The sequence below is a fragment of the Meleagris gallopavo genome, chromosome 12, assembly GCF_905368555.1.
Source record: "Meleagris gallopavo chromosome 12, MGAL_WU_HG_1.1, whole genome shotgun sequence".
In the NCBI taxonomy this organism is placed as follows: Eukaryota; Metazoa; Chordata; class Aves; order Galliformes; family Phasianidae; genus Meleagris; species Meleagris gallopavo.
The window spans coordinates 2,167,244-2,184,813 of NC_139415.1; the positions used below are offsets into that span (position 1 = coordinate 2,167,244).

Genomic DNA, 17,570 nt, shown 5'->3' on the forward strand with positions numbered 1-17,570 from the left:
AGGGAAGGCTCTCTCCACACCGAGCCCTCCTCGCGCCCCTCCTTATGTTTTCTGCCTGCAAGCTGGAGGGAGCCGTAAAGAGCTGAGAGGCTGGAGCAGCGAGCAGAGCACATAAAGCAAACCAGACAGTGCCTACAAGTGGGCTTCAAAGAGGAGAGCTCCTGATGGCATGAGCAGGTTCTCCTCGCAGCCCCTTTGCTCTGGGCTGCAGATGGTCCTTATTCAATCTCCTGCTAGAAGAGCTTCCTTGCAAACAGGGATAATCCTTCATTTGATGTTGGCTCCCTTGGATATTGCTGTTCACAGCAAGCATTGCAATTTGTGTTTATTTTTGCCAAGCCATGTTTATTCTTGAGCCGCTTTGATTGTTACAGCGAAGGCTGGGATGGCTCTTTCAGTCAAAGCGTCTGTTTCCAGGGGGCTAATAATGAGAGACTGTCAATCTGGAGACACAAGGGAAAAAATCGCAGCACCTCCTCTCGTGGCAAACAATCAGCTGCTGCCAGACCCCACGCTTCGTCCGTCTTAATCTCTGATGTGCGGCCGGGAGGTCCTCAGCTCCATCTCGAGCGGATGTGCCAGCAGGATGTCTGCCCCAGCACCTCTTCTGAGAGCACAGAGGCTCTCAGGGGAAGGCTGATGCCTGGAGGGTGTGTGTGCTGCGAGATGCTGCTGCTCAGACCTACCCATGCACAGCAGACCCCACGTGGGCCTGCTAGAACAGCCGTGCAGGGGCTGGGCACACCAGCGGCTCCCAGCCCCCGTTCCCATCTCCAGGCCTTAGTCCCATGAAGATGTTATCCAACCTTGCCTTGTGCTGATATGTGTCTGGGGCTCAGCTCTAAGGAGAGCTGTGAGGGAGGTTTTCTCTCAAATTAAATAATTAAAATGTTTTTCCCCTCCTAAATAATTCCAATTTTTTTCCCCCCAGCAGACCAGTGGCAATAAATATTTAATACATTCCTTGCTTCACTGCATCCAGCGCATTGCCATTTTAGAAATCATTTCATTGTCTGTATTTTCCTTCTTTTAATTACAGTCACCCGGCACCAAACACTTCCATAACACCCGATGATGAGGGCCGTGCTGCTGCAGATCACATTGATGGCACAGAGGCACCAGGCTGACACCCAGCCTGCACATACACTTGTTTCCCTCTGCAGTCAGCTCCTCTGGTTCGTTGTGGGCCATGAGATGCCTGCAGAAGGGGAGCTGGCTCCCACCAAGGCCCACCTTGCAGCATCCTTAGCGGCAAGGCCAGCAGCAAGTGCCTGAGCCCCATGGCAGGGCAGGGCAAGCATGTGCTGAGAGCTCTGCAATCTGTGACTGAAGGGCTTCCTGATTCAGGCATCCTATCTATCGTTTAAAAGCCCTCTATGGATTTTTCTTTTTTCTTCTTCCAGAAGTTTCTCCAATTACAAGGATAGCCCCATCGCCTCTTAACTGTTCTATGCCCTGACTTCCAGCACGGCAGTACCAATGCCCTCAGTGCCTGCAGGCAGAGCTGGGAACACAGGGCAGCCAGTGAGTGCCCCGTGCTGCTGGCAGCAAGTGGGAAAGCTCCAGCTCCACGCTGCCCAGCAGGTCCTGCAGCTCCCAGCAGGCTCACACCCACCACGGGCTGGCAGAGAGAGGGTTACCATCTCCTGGAGCCGCCACCGCAGCCAGCCTGGTGAATGGTATTAGCAAAAATGAATAGAAATACTGCATGAGGCTAATAAGATCTGAGGGGAGCTCCTTAGACAAGCTGATTTCCAAATTGGACTGACTTTAACCTCACATAAATAAAAATGAACGCTGATAAAATATGGTGGAAAAATCCATAAGGGCAGATGAAGGCACTGATGCGTTTTTATCTCCCTCCTGCACTTGCGGTAGGGTCCAGGGTCCACGTGCTTCCCCAGGGCCCTGGCCGTTCTCCAGCTTAGCCCAGGTGGCACAGCAGTTCTGCAATGGCAAGAGATGTCCTGATGTGTCCCTCAGACCCCAGCAAGGCTCAGGGCTGCCCGAGCAGAACAGGCCCAGGTGGGAAGGCTGCCTGCACCTTCAGTTCCAGGTATGATGGAGCGCATGTGCAAGGGCAGAGGTGCTCACTGGCACCACGTTGTACAAAGCCTGTGCACAGCTGTGTGAGAAGGATGCCCTCTGGTACCCAGACACATCCCCACCTGGAGTGCCAAATTCAGCTCCAGTTCACACCCACTCCCATGAAACAGGACTATGGGATGGCCACGCATGCCCAGAGCTGGGAGGGTCTCACCAGCAATAGACGACTGCTGCTAGAAAGCCCTGCCACTACCAGACATAACCCAAGGAGTTGTGGATGCCCCATCCCTGGAGGCATTCAAGGCCAGGCTGGATGTGGCTCTGGGCAGCCTGGGCTGCTGGTTGGCGACCCTGCACATAGCAGGGGGTTGAAACGAGATGAGCATTGGGGTCCTTTTCAACCCAGGCCATCCTATGATTCTATGAAGAACTCCAGGCTTAGCAGAAGCTGGGAAGCAGCAGGAGGAGGAAGCAGGGATGCCTGACAGACAGGCTGTTCACACAGCTGCGTTTGAGCCATCATCACCAACCGGACAGGTGCCAGCAGCGAAGGAGGAGGGCAGGGTGTGAACAGGACAGACGCTGTTAGCAAGGTGTGAAAGAGGACAGAACTTCTCACAGGGTGTTTCTAGGAGCTCCTCCCCTAGCGTGAGGCCCTGGGGCAGAAGCAGAGCTGCATGCTCCAGTGGGTGACTGACAGCGAAGAACCGCGCATGGAGGGACGGCGAGGTTAACAGGAGGGGAAGCTGTGAAGGGCCTGAGAGCTGAGACAGGTAACTGCTGTTTGCCAGCAGGAACCAGCAGCAGCGAGGAAAGCACGGGTGACACGGGAGAAATGACAGGCAAGGAAAATGAGCCTCGCAGCAGAGCTCTGAACAAGCAGAAGTGGGAGAAGATTGCATTTGTCAAGGCCAGAGAAAAGGATGTTACAGGAACTGAGCCGTGAGACAATGACACTCCAGAGGAGTCTGAGCAGTCCCTTAGCAACCTGGCACACAGGGACGGCAGCATCCGCATGTGATGGAGCCCAAATGTTTATGGGGCAGCAGATTTATAAGTGAAGGGAAACAGCTGTTTGAGACAGGGATAAATTTGAGCCTGAGGTGAGCAAAGCCTAGGATGAGAGGTAGTGGCCTCACGCTGTGATGGGAGAGTTTCAGGTGGGATATTAGGAAACTGTTCAGACAGAGAGGCGATGCAGTGGCACATCTGCCCAGAGAGGTCTGGAATCACCATCCCTGGAGGTGCTGAAGAACCGTGGAGATGTGGCACTGAGGGACGTGGGCAATGGGCACAGTGGGATGGGTTGCACTAGACGATCTTAGAGGGCTTTTTCAACCTTCAAGATGCTATGATTCAAAGAGGGATGGGTCCAGGCAGCTGGGTAAGCAGCTGACACTGTGTGCCATGTGCTCCTACCAAATAACACAGTGCACAGTACTGAATCCATACAGAAGACAGCTTTTTGACCTAATTCGGGAGTAAAAGGAACCAACAAACCCAGACCTGGGCACTGAATTTCCAAGGCTTTTGCAGCACTGAAATTCAGGCTCAGAGCAAGTTTCTACGAGAGAGGACTTTCACACTGTCCCCTCACTTCTCTCACTGCCCGTTGATCTCAGCACTGAAATGTTACCTGCCATTTTCAGGAGGTGCTTTGAGCTGCTTTCGGCCCAGAGCAGTGAATCCAGATTGAATGTGGTAAGCATGGGAGCAGAAGACTGCAAGCAGGAACCAACTGCACACAACACACACAGCCTAAAGACCCCTCCAGCCTCAAAGAGCTCACAGCCTGAAGTCCAGGCCTTGTGAAGGTCTCGTGAGCTTTACTGGTGGAGCCCTATTGAACCTGACAGCATGTGAAATTGAGCCCACATGTGAGCCATGCAGGATGAGGGCTCTGTGCAAAGGGCAGCACGAGGACACAGTGTGAACCCACTCACCTCCCCAGAGCTTTGCCCCGTTGGAACAGAGCCAGCATGATGCAAAACCCCACAGGCAGGATCTCCTCACAAGTACCATGATGGCTACACCCGAATCAGAGGATGAGGACAAAGGAAGAAGCTTCTGTCTGTCCCTGAACATCAGGCTGTTGCTGTGTGTTTGGGCTGCATGCTACCTGCATGCTGCAGGGCTGAGATGTGCAGAAGGGCCCCCAGGGCTTCCCAGCAGCTCCAGCACAGCCAGGCAGCCAGATGTCCAGGGCAGAGCAGGACTAAGGTGAGAGAAATTGCTCATACAAGAGACTTCCAACCTCCCTCCCCTCCCAGCACAGGTTTCAGAGATACGCAGGTCAAAGTCAGATGAATTTCAGGGAGGAAAAAAAAAAAAAAAAAAAAGTGAAAATGAGTATTTCTGACTTGTGTTTTTTTCCCCCTGTCTTTTCACTCAGGAAGTAAGCAGGCATGCACAAACAAGAAGCAAAATGAATTGACCCCAACAAAATGAAATAGATTTTCACGGTTTGTTTCTTCTTCAGGGTGTGTGTGAGGGGAAAGGGATCACTGTCAGACTCCCAGAGATATTTTTTAGCTGTTCTACTTCATACACTCCATCGAAAAACTCAATTACATCAAGCCCTAATTGCAACTCTCAGGTACCCCTTCTTTCCCTCGCATGGGGCCATCCTGGGTTAAAATTGCTGTTTTCCTATTGCTTTTTTGAGGGAAGGGGCTGCTCACACCCAGACACCATCCCATACCGATTCCCTACAGTACAACACCTTGGGGAAAGGGTTGTTACAGATGTGTGCAGCTCCACACATGTGCACAGAAACTGTGCAGGGTGGAAGGAAGAACAAGAAATAATGAATCCCCCTGCACTCACTAACTCCAAACAAATAGACTGGAGTGGGAGTCTGATTTGCATTAGTTTGATTGAAGATGTAATTTGCTGCTGAATAAATGTGGTTGCATCCAAATCAAACCTTTAGTCCCTCAGACATTATAACTCTTTCCTTCCTTCCCTGAGGGTTCGCCAACCTTTAAGGCTGACCGAGGATGATGTATTACAAGAAGGAACGGCCTTAAGAGAAGGGCAAGTTTGGAATAGATATAAGGAAAGACTTCTCGTAAGGAAGAAAAGGATCTGAAGGGAAGGGCCCCCTGAACCGACCATGTCTGTGTCCCTTTGCATGATCTGTGCCCCAGCACAGCTGCAGCTTCCCACCTCGGAGCAGCCCTGGGAGCGCCGTGCTCACAGCCTCAATTTATGGGAGGGAAATCCATCACGAGGCATGAAAGCCTTTCATCCAGGGCAATTTGCTGCAGGACTTATAACTCGAGGTGCTGGGAGCCAAGAGGCAGGCAGGATTGGCGAGGAGGAGAGCTGCCTGCCTGCACGGAGGGAGGAGGGCTCCTTGACAGAGGTCTGTCGGGCAGAGGAGGCAATGGCCCCTCCCGGTTGTGATGGAGGGAAGGGGCAGAGCCGGCAGGCATCCCTGGTGCCATTTGTAACCCGGAGCCATCACTCAGAAGTAGGGACCGCAGCGTAGGGAGAGCTGAGGCCAGAGGAAGGGAGAACGGGAGAGATTGATTATCCCATAAATCAATGGCCGGGCACTCATTACAAAATAAACCACCAGGGCAAAGGTCAAGTGCTGTGTTATATCACCCAACCATCAGATTTATTCCCCGTTCGGGCGGTCGGTTCCCCCCTGCCATCTATCACGGGGAGCTCAGGCACACTCTGTCAGACACGGCCAGGCCCAGCCTGCAGGCAGCAGCACGAGGCTGAGATCCAGCAGACACAGCCAGGCAGGGCTGACATCTACCCTGTAGGGCCCACATGTCCCCCACGAACCTCCACTTCAGGTTGGCCATGGATGCGTGTGTCATTTGGTGCTGGGCTCCAGGCAATTCCGATCCCCCTGAGAGGACTGGCAGCTTCCCAGCATGACCCCGGGGTTTGCTGCAAGCCACTCCTGCACCAGCAGAGCCCTCTGTGCCCGCTTCAGTGCTCTGAGCTCTGCAGCCATACAGGGAGAGCTGTGCAGACCATCTCGTGGCACTCCACTGGAATTCAGCCTACAAAACTTCATTTTTTCCTCTCTTCTCATTCTAACTTTAGATTTTAAACACAGGCAGCAATGAGATGAATTCCTAGCAGCACTGTTCATCTGTTTCCCAGAAGCTGCTTGTCACTGACCGTGAGGAGCTTTTCAGTCTGGGTCCCAAAATATAAAACCCCTAAAATGGGCATTTTTCAGTCCCTCCCATTAATTAACAGAGAACAACGTTGGAGCCTCAGGATGCGTTCGCTGACACCCTCGGGGCAGCAGAGACATGGCAGGAGAAGAGGGGCAGCCATGGGCAGTGCCCCCACAGCCAGCACCCACTGCCATGGGGCACAGCACCATGTGGGGCTGTGGATGATGGGTGCCCCACTGGCGCAGACTGCTGTTCCGCACCCCTGCAGGATGGCACTCGTGCCAAAATGGTTGCTGTGCTTGGCACCAGCCTGGGAGTTTGTTTTTCTTTCCAGGAGCACGGAACATTTTGACTCCTATTTTAGCCTGTGTGGCAGCAGGGAGGGGAGGCTGCAGCACACGGCCCAGCCTATCCCACGTGAGCCTCAGGGTCACCACCACGCCAAGAGCACCGGCTCCAACAGGGCACCATGTCTGGGACAACACTGTGACCCAGTCAGGTCAGAAAAGCACAAGGAACCACGGCTATTCCACGGGTCTCTGCTCCCAGAGGGATGCAGCGAACTCTCAGGAAGTGCAGACAGAAGCATCTCCACCTGAGGCTGTACAGGTCTCAGGAGATCCTTTTCCCACTATGGAGTGGCTCCTCAGAGCACAGCACTCATCTCCAAGCTGGCACTGCTCTCCCCATCACTGCCCTGACCTTGGTGGGAAGGGGGTGAAGGCAGCCACCCCCCTCCCCCCGCACCTCTCAACAAACAGGGTGACAACACGTTATTCCAGGCACCAACTGCCTCACTCCTGGAGGCTTCTGCGAATCCCTTGGAGTCAGCAGTAAATTACTTTTAGGGCCTGGCACGTCTGCTCACCTCCCTCAGGGCGCTGGCCTGCACGGACATCCATCACTTCTATCGGTTGGCCCCGCTCCACACTCCTGATAGCGGTAATGAGCCGAGGTCGATGAGAGGCAGCTACCTGTCCTGGCCCTCCCCTCACTCCTCCTCCAGATTTGGACGTTGACATTTATCCTGGAAGAGGGAAAATGGAGAGGAGCCTCACCAGCTCCTGTAAAATGTCAGGACAGGAATGAGATCTTAGCAAACCGTAATATGCTATGCAAATCCTCAGAGGGTGACCGTGTGTTGCCAGGGCTTTTTATTCCCCTCCATGGTAATCAGACAGACAAGGATTAAAGAGTAGAGCAGCCACATAACTGCTGGTCCCTCTGCTTTACCATCACCGTGTGGAGATGGTATCTGAACATACGGCCCCAGGGCTCTGTAACAGAAAAACCTTCAGGGTTAGAGGAAGGTTTTGACGGAGCAGAAGAAAAAAGTACGAGCAGAAGAAGATGTTCTCCTAAAGGTGTTAGAGCTTCGCCTGCATCTCCAAAGATGCACCTCCATCCTTGTGCTGGTGTATGTGCCACGGGCTGTGGCTGTGCACAAGGCACGTGTGCATGCTGCCAGCAGTGAACAGCTCTGCGTATCTGAAAGCAACAGTGCTGCTCGGAGATGGGATGGGGAGGGACTGCGTGGCATCCAGGCGTGGAGCTCTGTCTCTTTACTACAACAATGTGCTTACTTGGCTTTTTCCTTCACCTTTTTCCCCCGCATCAAGAAAGCTCCATCACTTTCCTCCCCTGTAATGATGTTGACCTGATTAAAATTTTTATTGGATTCTACAAAATAATTTCATACATGCTGTTCCCTGGAGCCCTGCAGGGTGGAAAGAAGGTTGGGAAGAGAGAAAAGGAGAAGAGAGTATATTAAGAACGAGGTGGAGAAGGAAAATATTTTATTTTACTCTGAAATGATTTTTCCTGGATGAATAATAGATTAGAGAGCTCTCTTCTTTAAACAGCGCTCTTACAAGTGCCCCTGAAACATGCAGGCATGAAAAAGTCACCACTTGAGCATTTGGGGCCTCCTTCAGTAACAGCTGAAGGCAGGCATGGCCAGCAGGCTGAGATGGGCAGCCACACACCGCACCGCAGCCCCAGCCTGCCGTCCCTGTCCTAGCTGTGAGCAGCAGGATAAGCCCAGCATGCCAAAGGATTGCTCAGAACAGCCTGAGCCTCAGGGATGTTTGAGGCAAATAAAAACATGTGACAAAGGGCTTGGAAGTTGTGATTGCTTTGTGATTTTGGCATTTTTCAGCTGCTTTCCTTGCTCCCCATAGACAAAGTCCCAGTGCCTATGTTGCAAGCGTAAAAAGCCCTCTGCTGTTTTGCTCTGCTCCCTGGAAAGGAGTCAGGTCTTGGGCAGTTTGAGGAATGGCGCGGGCACGATTTAGTTACCCAGTTCCATTTTCATGTATTGAAATCAGACGACAACCCTTTGGCCCAGGGACTAACTGCTTCCTTTCCCATGAGACACTGCCACTTGTGATGGGCAGCTTTACACCCCAGTCCGCAGCACAACAGCAACAAAAAACCTTTCAGGGAGCTCAACGTTTGCTTTCGATGTCCTTCCCAGAGCACCCCCATAGGGCTGGCTTGTTTTGAAATGTAGTTTCCCTGGTGGATGCTTATGAAATACATTTTAGTGCTGTGCAGATGCCTCAGCAGATCACCTCCCTCTTTCACAGGGGCAGTAAGTCTGCAAACCACACCTGGTGCCGGCTGAATTTCGGGTGGGAGCAGGTGCAATCAGGTGAAACCAAGGAGAGGAATAAGGGACATCTCTCAGTGGGCACCACTCACGGCTAGCAGCTGAGATTACCTGTAAGCTTTGTGCTCCAGAGGTCATTCTCAAGGTCGCACTACTAGAAGTATTAAGGTTGTCTGGGTAACCTTTAATATATGTTTTGGAATAAGTCTGTGGGGTGAGGGTTGACATCTTCCCAGCACTGCGTTCTCTAACAATTGCTGTTTGACACTTCCCCACAGGTTCTCCTTTTCTTCCTAAGGCAAGCATTCCAATGAGCTCCAGATCAGAGCTGCTGCTCTGTAAGGGGCCTGCAGCCCCCCCAGGGGTTCCCCAAATTGTGCATTTCTCCAGCTTGCCCACTGGGACAGCACTGCTGTTTTATGTGGCATTCTCCACATGACTCTTTTGTTATAGAGTGGATTCAGAAGTGGCAGTGTTGTCCCCCAAAACACAGAACCCCACCATCCCACAGCTGGGGCTTTGGGATGCTCTGGCCCATCCTTCCTACTCCTTCCACCTCCCTCTGCAGCACTCAGACATCCTTCCCTGGGATTTCAGGCTTAATCCACCATTCATCACACCTTCACTTCAACTTTCCATACTCTGTCCTGTGCAGGCTGCTCCCAAACCAGAGCAGGGATCTGGAGCACACAAAGAGCCTTGCAACAGGAAGGGATCTGCAGCGCAGCAAGCAGCTAACAAATGTTACAGCAACAAAAGCCCAAGCTCTTGATAGAAATGACTTACAGCATTAAGTTGTGCCCATAGCCCGAGAAATGGAGGGCACCTGCAGCCAGCTACATTGTCCCACACCCAGAGCAAAATGGGCATTTCTTTGACTTTTATTTCCACACTTAAGACAGCAATAAAGAAGAGAAGAGTGAATACAAGGCCTCCCCAAGAGGCTAAGCACAGCAATTCACTGCGCAGCCAAACTGGAGCTCAACACAACATGGCAGCTGCTGCCACAGCCAGCAATGCCAGCTCTGCGCACAAAGAGGCAGCAGCTCCTGCGGCTGCACAGCTGCCTCCATCCCCATCTCCATCCCACTCAGCATCTCGGTAGGTGGACAAGAAATTAGGCACATTTATTTCTCACTGTGATGGGCAATAAAACAACCGACAGGCTCTAACAAAGCCTGCATCTTCCTGGAACTCCCAGTCCCATTTCTCACATGCGAGCCTCTCCACAGGGATGTTAAGAACTGATGACCTGTGCCCAGCCAGGATGCCAGTTCTCACCAGCCCTGCTGCCATCAGCCACCTCTCATGAGGAGGGTTTTGGCAGCTGGGGGCAGCAGGAGGCTGCAGTTGCACCGCACGCCTTCACAACAAGGCACGAGCCAGCATTCACCAAGCAGCGTGGCACTAACTGGGACCTCTGCACGAGGGAGGCTGGTGCTGTCACCACTTTGCCCTGGGTAACGAGGGCTTTAATCTCCAGTTTGTCAACCCAGCACCTTGCCAGAGCAAGGACTCATGTTTATCAAACCCAGCCTGGCAGCAGGGAGGAGGAACATCTGGCACAGCCTCCCTCTTCCCATCAGACATGTGCTCACCATTTTTTGTGGTTTCAACAGCTCTGCAGCTCCAGTCCTTATAATTACAATGAGAAACCTCATAGTCAACCACGGCACCTTGCAGCCAAGATACCAATGTGTTTCCAAATAAAAGCTTTGTGGCAAAAATCCTACATTTTTGTGGAGTCTCTGCTTTATTCCCATCCTCCCTAGCACCATTGTATTCACATGGTCTTCAATTATTTACAAGCACACAAAACACTCCAGCCCACTTTCTCCACTGGTATGAATCAGTGAGGTGCCAAACTAAATCAACAGAGCTACAAAGATTCGCTGTGGAGAAGAATCTGGCCTGCTCTCTCTGAAGACTCTCCTTCCCTCCACAGTACACATGCAAAAGGAGAGGATAAAAACAGCTTTCTTCATTCCCTGAGATTGCCAGCCACACGCCAGCATGCTAATGCCCACAGAGACCTGCTCCTCACTGCTGACCTACTTTCCATCCGTGTGCCTGCAACGCACTTCTTGTCTCCCCAGCAGCCCTACTGCTCACAGCAGCCATCCCCATGCCCAAAGCCCCGCAGCAGCACCGGGTGCAACCCCCATGGTGCGGTCCCTGGGTCCTACGATAACATCCACTGGCTTCAGCAACAGAGGAGCCCCCCTGGTTACTCAGCCAGCCCTTGGAGTTGGTATGGCAGCATCTCCAGTCTGTTCCCTCAAGGCTTTCCTCTGTTGTTTTCATTTGACAGCAGTTGCACACAGCACGGCCTCCTCCTGCCACAGTCTATCCGCTGCAGTTTGCCACCGCCCGCCATTTTGATTCACCTTGGCCAACAGAATCCCCACTGCACAGATCACAAATCAAAGCCCAATGCACTGCAATGGGTGTGGGGTGCTCCTCTGAAGCTGTAGGACAATCCTCAGTCAACCAGTGCCTTTTTAGGACTAATTAATCCCCACAGACACAATGGCAATCTGAACTCTCCACAAGAGCAATACAACTAACCTTTCAGAGACTTTGCAGGGCTTCGTGATCACACCAAATGCTGAAACTGACTTTTGAAATTAATTTTGTTATTTGCACCTTCGCTTAGAATCCAGAAGTAAAGAAGTTCATGAAAACATAATATGAGTGTAAAGAACAGGCCTGTTCTCTGGAGAGTTCTCTGGAGAGCCTCTTCACACACAGGCTGGAGAACCACGTGTGAAACCCAGGGCTGCCGGGCATCTCATTAAAAGACAGAGCTTCCACTTATGTCTGTTACCATCAGCAGTTCACAAACTGGGGCCACTCTGCTCAGAACCAGAAGGTTGGGGAAGTGCAAGAGAGAGATGACGAGCTGGGCTTCACTGCACCAAGCCTGCTTACTCATCCTCATATACCACCCCAGCAAGGAGATGTCACAAGGCCTCCATCATGATTGGAATCATAATATCCATGATTCACATGGAAGACTTTTTTTATACAAAGCACCGAGATAAAAATAAAAGGATGGGGAAAATCTGAAGAAACTTGTTTCATTCCCCACAAGATGGATAAACCGAGATGAATGTAAACAGCTCAACTTGACCCAAATATTTTTTTCGTTGCTGAGTAACCCTGCAAAAATGTTGTTATCTTGGTAGCATCTGTGGAGATTAGGTGGAAGAGAATTTTAAACAAACATTCAACTGTCCGTTGTTTGAGGAATTTCGGCCTGGCCACAGGCTCTCCAGACTGCTGCTTTTCCAACACCCTTGACGCCTTTCAGAAGAGAACAAACAAGTTAAGGGAGCAGGAAGCGTCCCTAACATTCCCAGCACATTAACATGCTGCTGACACGAAGGTTTACATGAAACAGTTGGTTTTACAGCTTTCCAAACTCTTCTGCACCCTAAGAGAAAGATGGGATGGCTCTGCAGGAAATACATGCTCGGGCCATGGCTGCTGCAGGCGGTGGGAGGAGGGGTAGTCACAGCAGATGGCTCTGAGCCATTTTGGGTGGCAGTAGGCACCGCCGAGGGCTTAGACTTACAGCCCACACCGGCTGCCATATGGTGCGGCAGTGGCTCAGCATCACGCAGGACCCAATTTATAGCATCCTCGAGGGCTGTGAGTACCACGCTACCCTCTTACTGCTCTCCATTAGTACAATCACTTGTTTTCCAAGCATCTTCCAGCACCACGCTACCATAATTATCGATTTTTTTTCTTCAGGTTTCTGCAGGTGGAGGGAGATCTGATAGATCAGATGAGAGAGTCAAGCGCGAGGTTTTAGTCTCTTCATGCTGCGGAGGTCAGGCAGGCCTGTCACTCCTTCCTTCCCTCCCTCCCACCCAGCAGATAGCACTATCTCAGCCACACAGATGCCTTCAGAGATCTCCTTGGACCCTGTTAAGCTGTGCAGCACTTTTGCTGCGTGAACGTCCCAGAGCTGGAAGCACGCAGCAGGTAAGACATGGCCTGTGACACAGGGAGCAGGTGGGCTGGGATGACCACAGCTCAGAGAACAGCAGCCCTTCCAGCAACCTCAGACCCAGCTGAAATTCTCCTGGAGTAACCAAGAGAAATGAGAGCAAGGAGAAAAGTCTTGGAAGGCGTGGGATGGACATGGCAGCATCACCGTGCTACCATAAGTGCCTGTTACACTGCAGCCACAGCTCAATTCCAGTGCTGTGGTGTGATGTGAGGGGATACTGCAGCCATAAGATAGAGCAATGGGTCCAGTCAAGAGCAGGGCAAAGTACATGATGTTCAGGATAAGAGATAGGACTGGCAGAATGATCTTTTGCAGCTCTGGTGCATTCAAATGTGGATGTGTAGCTCTCAGCTGCTACAGCAACCCTCTCCTCTACACACAAATCCTGCTTGCTCTGGCTGCTGCACACCTTCCCCTCCATGCTCCTGCCCCACTGTGACCAGTTTGGACAGACAGAAGATCCCAATTCCCTCTGCTTTAGGAGTAGTGGGAACAAAGGTATGGCACAATTAATCCCTCCAAGCTGGGGTGGTTTGTCAGAGTGCTCTGCTTCACTGAGACACAGAAAGAAGGGAGCAGGTGGGTAAGGGATGCGGTGTGACAGCAGTGTGACCCAACAGCCACCAGAGATGGGGAAACTGGAAACCTTCTCTTAAGCCAAGCAGGAAGGTCCTTCTGTGCTTGGACAGGGGAGGCTCTCAACTCCAACAGCATACTTTGTGAAACTCTGCAGCTCAAAACATTGTCTCAGTCACACACAGCTTCATGGGCTGGGCCTTTTGCCTTGAAAGAGCAACGCAGCTGCCTGAGGGTAGCTTGCACTCAGCTGCTGGAAGGAGCAGGTTGCCCTAAACCACTGATTTAACTCACAGCTGGGCCCAGCTATACAACTAAATATAAAATGCCATTTTCTCTTACAGGGTCCTTAAAACATCAGCTCAGTGCCAGCACTACAGCTCCTATCAGGGCTCTGAGTGAGGACAGTCATCCACGTCTGTGCTAGGCAACTGCAGTTGCATTTCTTGACTTCATGGAGAAACTGGGGTATTTTTAACATACTGAAAGAAACGGCCATTCAGCATCAGTTATTCAAACTCAATACAGAGGCTGTGCATTCTAACCAGTCCCATTGCACGTACAGCATCCATTAATGTCCTACCTCTCCTTCCATGGCAGCTTCTAGTCCTGGCCTGCTTTGCTTCCCAGCTCACAGCAGTTGTTTTTTAATCCTTCAGTGATGCATCTCCTCAACATGCACAACAACAGCCACAGCTGGGGAGCTTCCTGGAGGAAGTAATTACAGAAATTGAGCTCACCCAAGCAATTGAAAAAGCTGGTATCTCAGAGTTCCAATTTTTCTCTCTGCTACACTCAGGACCTGCATCAAATTGAAAGACCACTGACAACAGTCTTTGTTCTTCTCCAGTTGCTGCTTGAATCTTCACCAGTGTTGACAGCTCTACAGAGCTGATCCAGAAGCTCCAGTTCACCAAGGATCGACCAGTTCCATAATGAAGCTGTAATGGTTACACCAGTGTAGTGCTGAGCTTAGGAGCGTTTGACCCCGCAGCAATATTTCCAGCCCTGGGACACAAAGGCTTCTGTCTGATCGCAGCCTGCTAAAAGGCTTTGCCTTTTCTTACCTTACCTGGCAGCCAACACATCACAGCCAACTCCATAATCCCCCCAAGCAAAGCACGTCTCAGCAGTAACTTAATCTGAACTTGTACTTCAGCTCTCACAGCTAGCTCGAATGAAAATGAAAAGCAACTGATAAAGGAAAATCTACAAAGTGAAGTAGGTGGCGAGGGGACCAGAGGCAGAGCATGCAACTGGAAAGAGCAATGCCACAGCAGATCCAGCAGTGCAAACATTAATTGCTTTTTAATTATTCCAGTGCTTTTCTTCCGCAGTGGTTGGTAATTACAGGATTCCTGCCTGCCCTCCGGTGGCTAAGGAGGAGAGGAAAACCAAGAGTGTGTCAGCAGAGCAGGCCCAGGAACTGAGCCTTGTTTTACTCCTCAGTGGACAGCAGGAAGCTTCAGTTTCTAGCTGATACAATTGCAGGATTTGTTTCTGATTAGACATCTGGGTAGGAAAGAGCATACCCTGTTTAGCCCCAGGTTTGGTGATATTTCCGAGTCCCTAAAGAACCAAATCACCTTCCTCCTGCCCTGCTGCCCACCACATCCCAGCTTCAGCCACTTGCAGCTCTGGCAAAAGGGCCAGGCTGCTTCTCAGCACATCATCTGCTATCAAAACCCCTTACAACAAAGGTGGTTGTGCACACCTCTGGGCTGTTTGGAAACACGGAGAAGAGCCCAGGTTAGGCAAGCACAGCCTGATGAGCATGGCAGCTCTGATGCTGGGTGTCTGGCTGCACAGCCACCACCGGGTACCACTCACCAGTGCTATCTGACAGTACTCCCATGGCCCCCAGCCTCTCTTGCAATAGCTCAGAGCCAGCACTAGGCAGCAGGTGAAACACTCAGACCTTCAGCAGATCTCCGACATGGAAATCTCACCTAGAACTATGTGAGAACTGACAGATGCATGTTGTGAACAGGCAGATAAGCTGTTGAGAAAGACCTGTGCTTAACTTTCTGGTTCAGATATTTTCTCTTCCATCCACTCCAGATTCTACTCAGACACTTTAGAAACAAATATTCAAAGATATCATGATCAAAGTGAGAAGAGGAGGAGGGCAAAGGCAAGAGCACAAGAGTTCCATTAGTGGGAAGTCAGAATTCAGCTATATTCCTTACATAAGACAAAGGTGAGATAAAAGCTCTGCAAGGAAAACAACATGGGATCATAGCAGCATTAACTTCCTAAACATCTGTAAGAGAAAACACGTTCATGGTTTGCATAAAAGAAAGGGCACCAATTCAGCAGTTTTCTTCTGATAGGTTGATGGGAATTTGAAGCAGCCTCCCCACAACTCCAGTTATTTCCAGATGTTAAAGGTCCCAGAACAGCTTCTGCTCTTTCCTAGCTCAAATACAAGCACTCAGACACCTGCCTGGGGAGCAGCCTGCTCTCAGTATAGCAGAACACCCTGTAGCAGGAAGGGAGTAGGACAAGTAGCCAGCAGACCTGAGCACACTTTGTTGTACAAGGAGAGAAGGCTTCCATCTGCACAGCAATCCCACTGGGGCAGCTCAATGCTAGCACGGACATGTTAGCAGCCCTAAGATTTCAGACTCAATTACTGAGAATGCAAAAGAGGTCTAACATCTGAGACACCCGAGCCTCCTTAGGTGCTCGTAACCCAAAGACCATAAAGAACATCTTTCATCATCCCTGTTGCTCAGGAAGCTCTAAAAAAGAAACAGCCACTAAGGAGCTTGTGACAGTGACTGTATCCACCAGCAAGTCAGAGCGGCTCTGTTCACACACACTACAGCACGATGTACCTTTTTTTAGGATGGGGTAACCTCCCTCCTCTCATTTTCCCTAAGGCAGGAGGCAACTGGCCCAAGCATCAAACCCCCCTGGCCTCAAGCCCCCAGCTTGAGGCGTGAGGAGAGTTCCCTCTGCCCCAGCTTTGGAGTCTGCATGCTGCACTACTAGCCAGGTGCTGACCCTAAGACTCCTCACTGAAGATGCTAAACATTGGTGATCCCAAAGCAGCCACAGGAGCCCTATAAGCAAACAGTCTTAGCCAAGTCTCCTCCAGTTGGGCAGGAACTGGTGCTGATTCCACAAGGCTATTTTTGCTGGCATCGTTGTTACAGTGCCAGAAAGCAGCTCATGTATTCAGTGGGAGCTCACAGGACAGAAACTGTGCAAATTGCATCTCATCCTGTCTTCCCACCCAAGCCCCTTAATGGGAGAAAAAAAGCACCAACCTTTCTAATATAGAAGAAAATAACTTGTGCTACGGGAGCAGAGAGAAGCTCACCATCCACTTGGTCAACAGCCAACAGCTGCTGAACAGAGGTGGGAAGATTTGGGAGCGTACACTGTTGGTGCCCACAAGGAGATAGCCAGGCATGTTGTGAGCAAGGGGAGACTGAAACTTAGGCTTCCACATGGCTGGACCAAACCTTCCCATGGAAGAGCAAAAGGCAACTCCCCCAAAGCCTGCAGCAGCACTTTATCCACAACCACCGTGCTATCTGGCCACTAGGGTGTGACAAAACCTATCAAGGGTACACAGATAACCACACCGTTGCCATTTTGGTGCTAAGAAGCAACAAGCAATTTGGGAACCAGGAGTGAGAAAGGCTTCAGTGGCAATGGTCAACGCATACCTCGTATATCTGCAGACAAGAAGCTCATGTTCCTTTGCACTCTGCTCTGTTCCCCAAGGACCCAATTCCAAGCCCTCCAAAAAAATCAATGAGATAACAAGGAGATGAGTTGCAGCCAATATGGATTTGTCAAGAGCAAATCACATCAAGCCAATCTACCTTCCTCTTGTAACAGGCTTTCAGCACAGACAGCACTACCTGTCAAACATCTCAGCTTCAGAAAGGCTTTTGACACTGTCCTGCCTGCTGTTCCCATAAGCTAGGGAAATACAGTCTTAAAAGAAACTGTGGCAGGACAGGTATAAAACTGCTCAGATAACCACGTGCAGAGGGCAGATACCAGCAGCCTCCTCTGCCACAAAGGAAGGACTTGCTGATTTAAGGATTTTGCAGAGGTCTGTCATGTCCCTGCTCTGTCCAAGGCTTTTGCTACTGACCTGGATGATGGAGCAAAAACCAAACTTACTAAATGTGCAAGTGACATGAAA

The 17,570-nt window shown here is 51.0% G+C and overlaps 1 long non-coding RNA gene across 2 annotated transcripts in view; it reads right to left on the reverse strand.

Annotated features, from left to right (window-relative positions):
• Positions 1-17,570, reverse strand: part of LOC109369581 (uncharacterized) — a 58,408-nt gene that overhangs the window by 10,950 nt on the left and 29,888 nt on the right. Inside the window, exon 4 of one of the 2 annotated variants that reach the window (XR_014885881.1) lies at positions 13,986-14,110. The exons of the other annotated variant lie outside the window; for it this stretch is intronic. This is a non-coding gene — a long non-coding RNA (uncharacterized LOC109369581). Of the gene's footprint in view, positions 1-13,985; positions 14,111-17,570 lie in introns of those variants that run through there. 2 annotated transcript variants of the gene reach the window in all.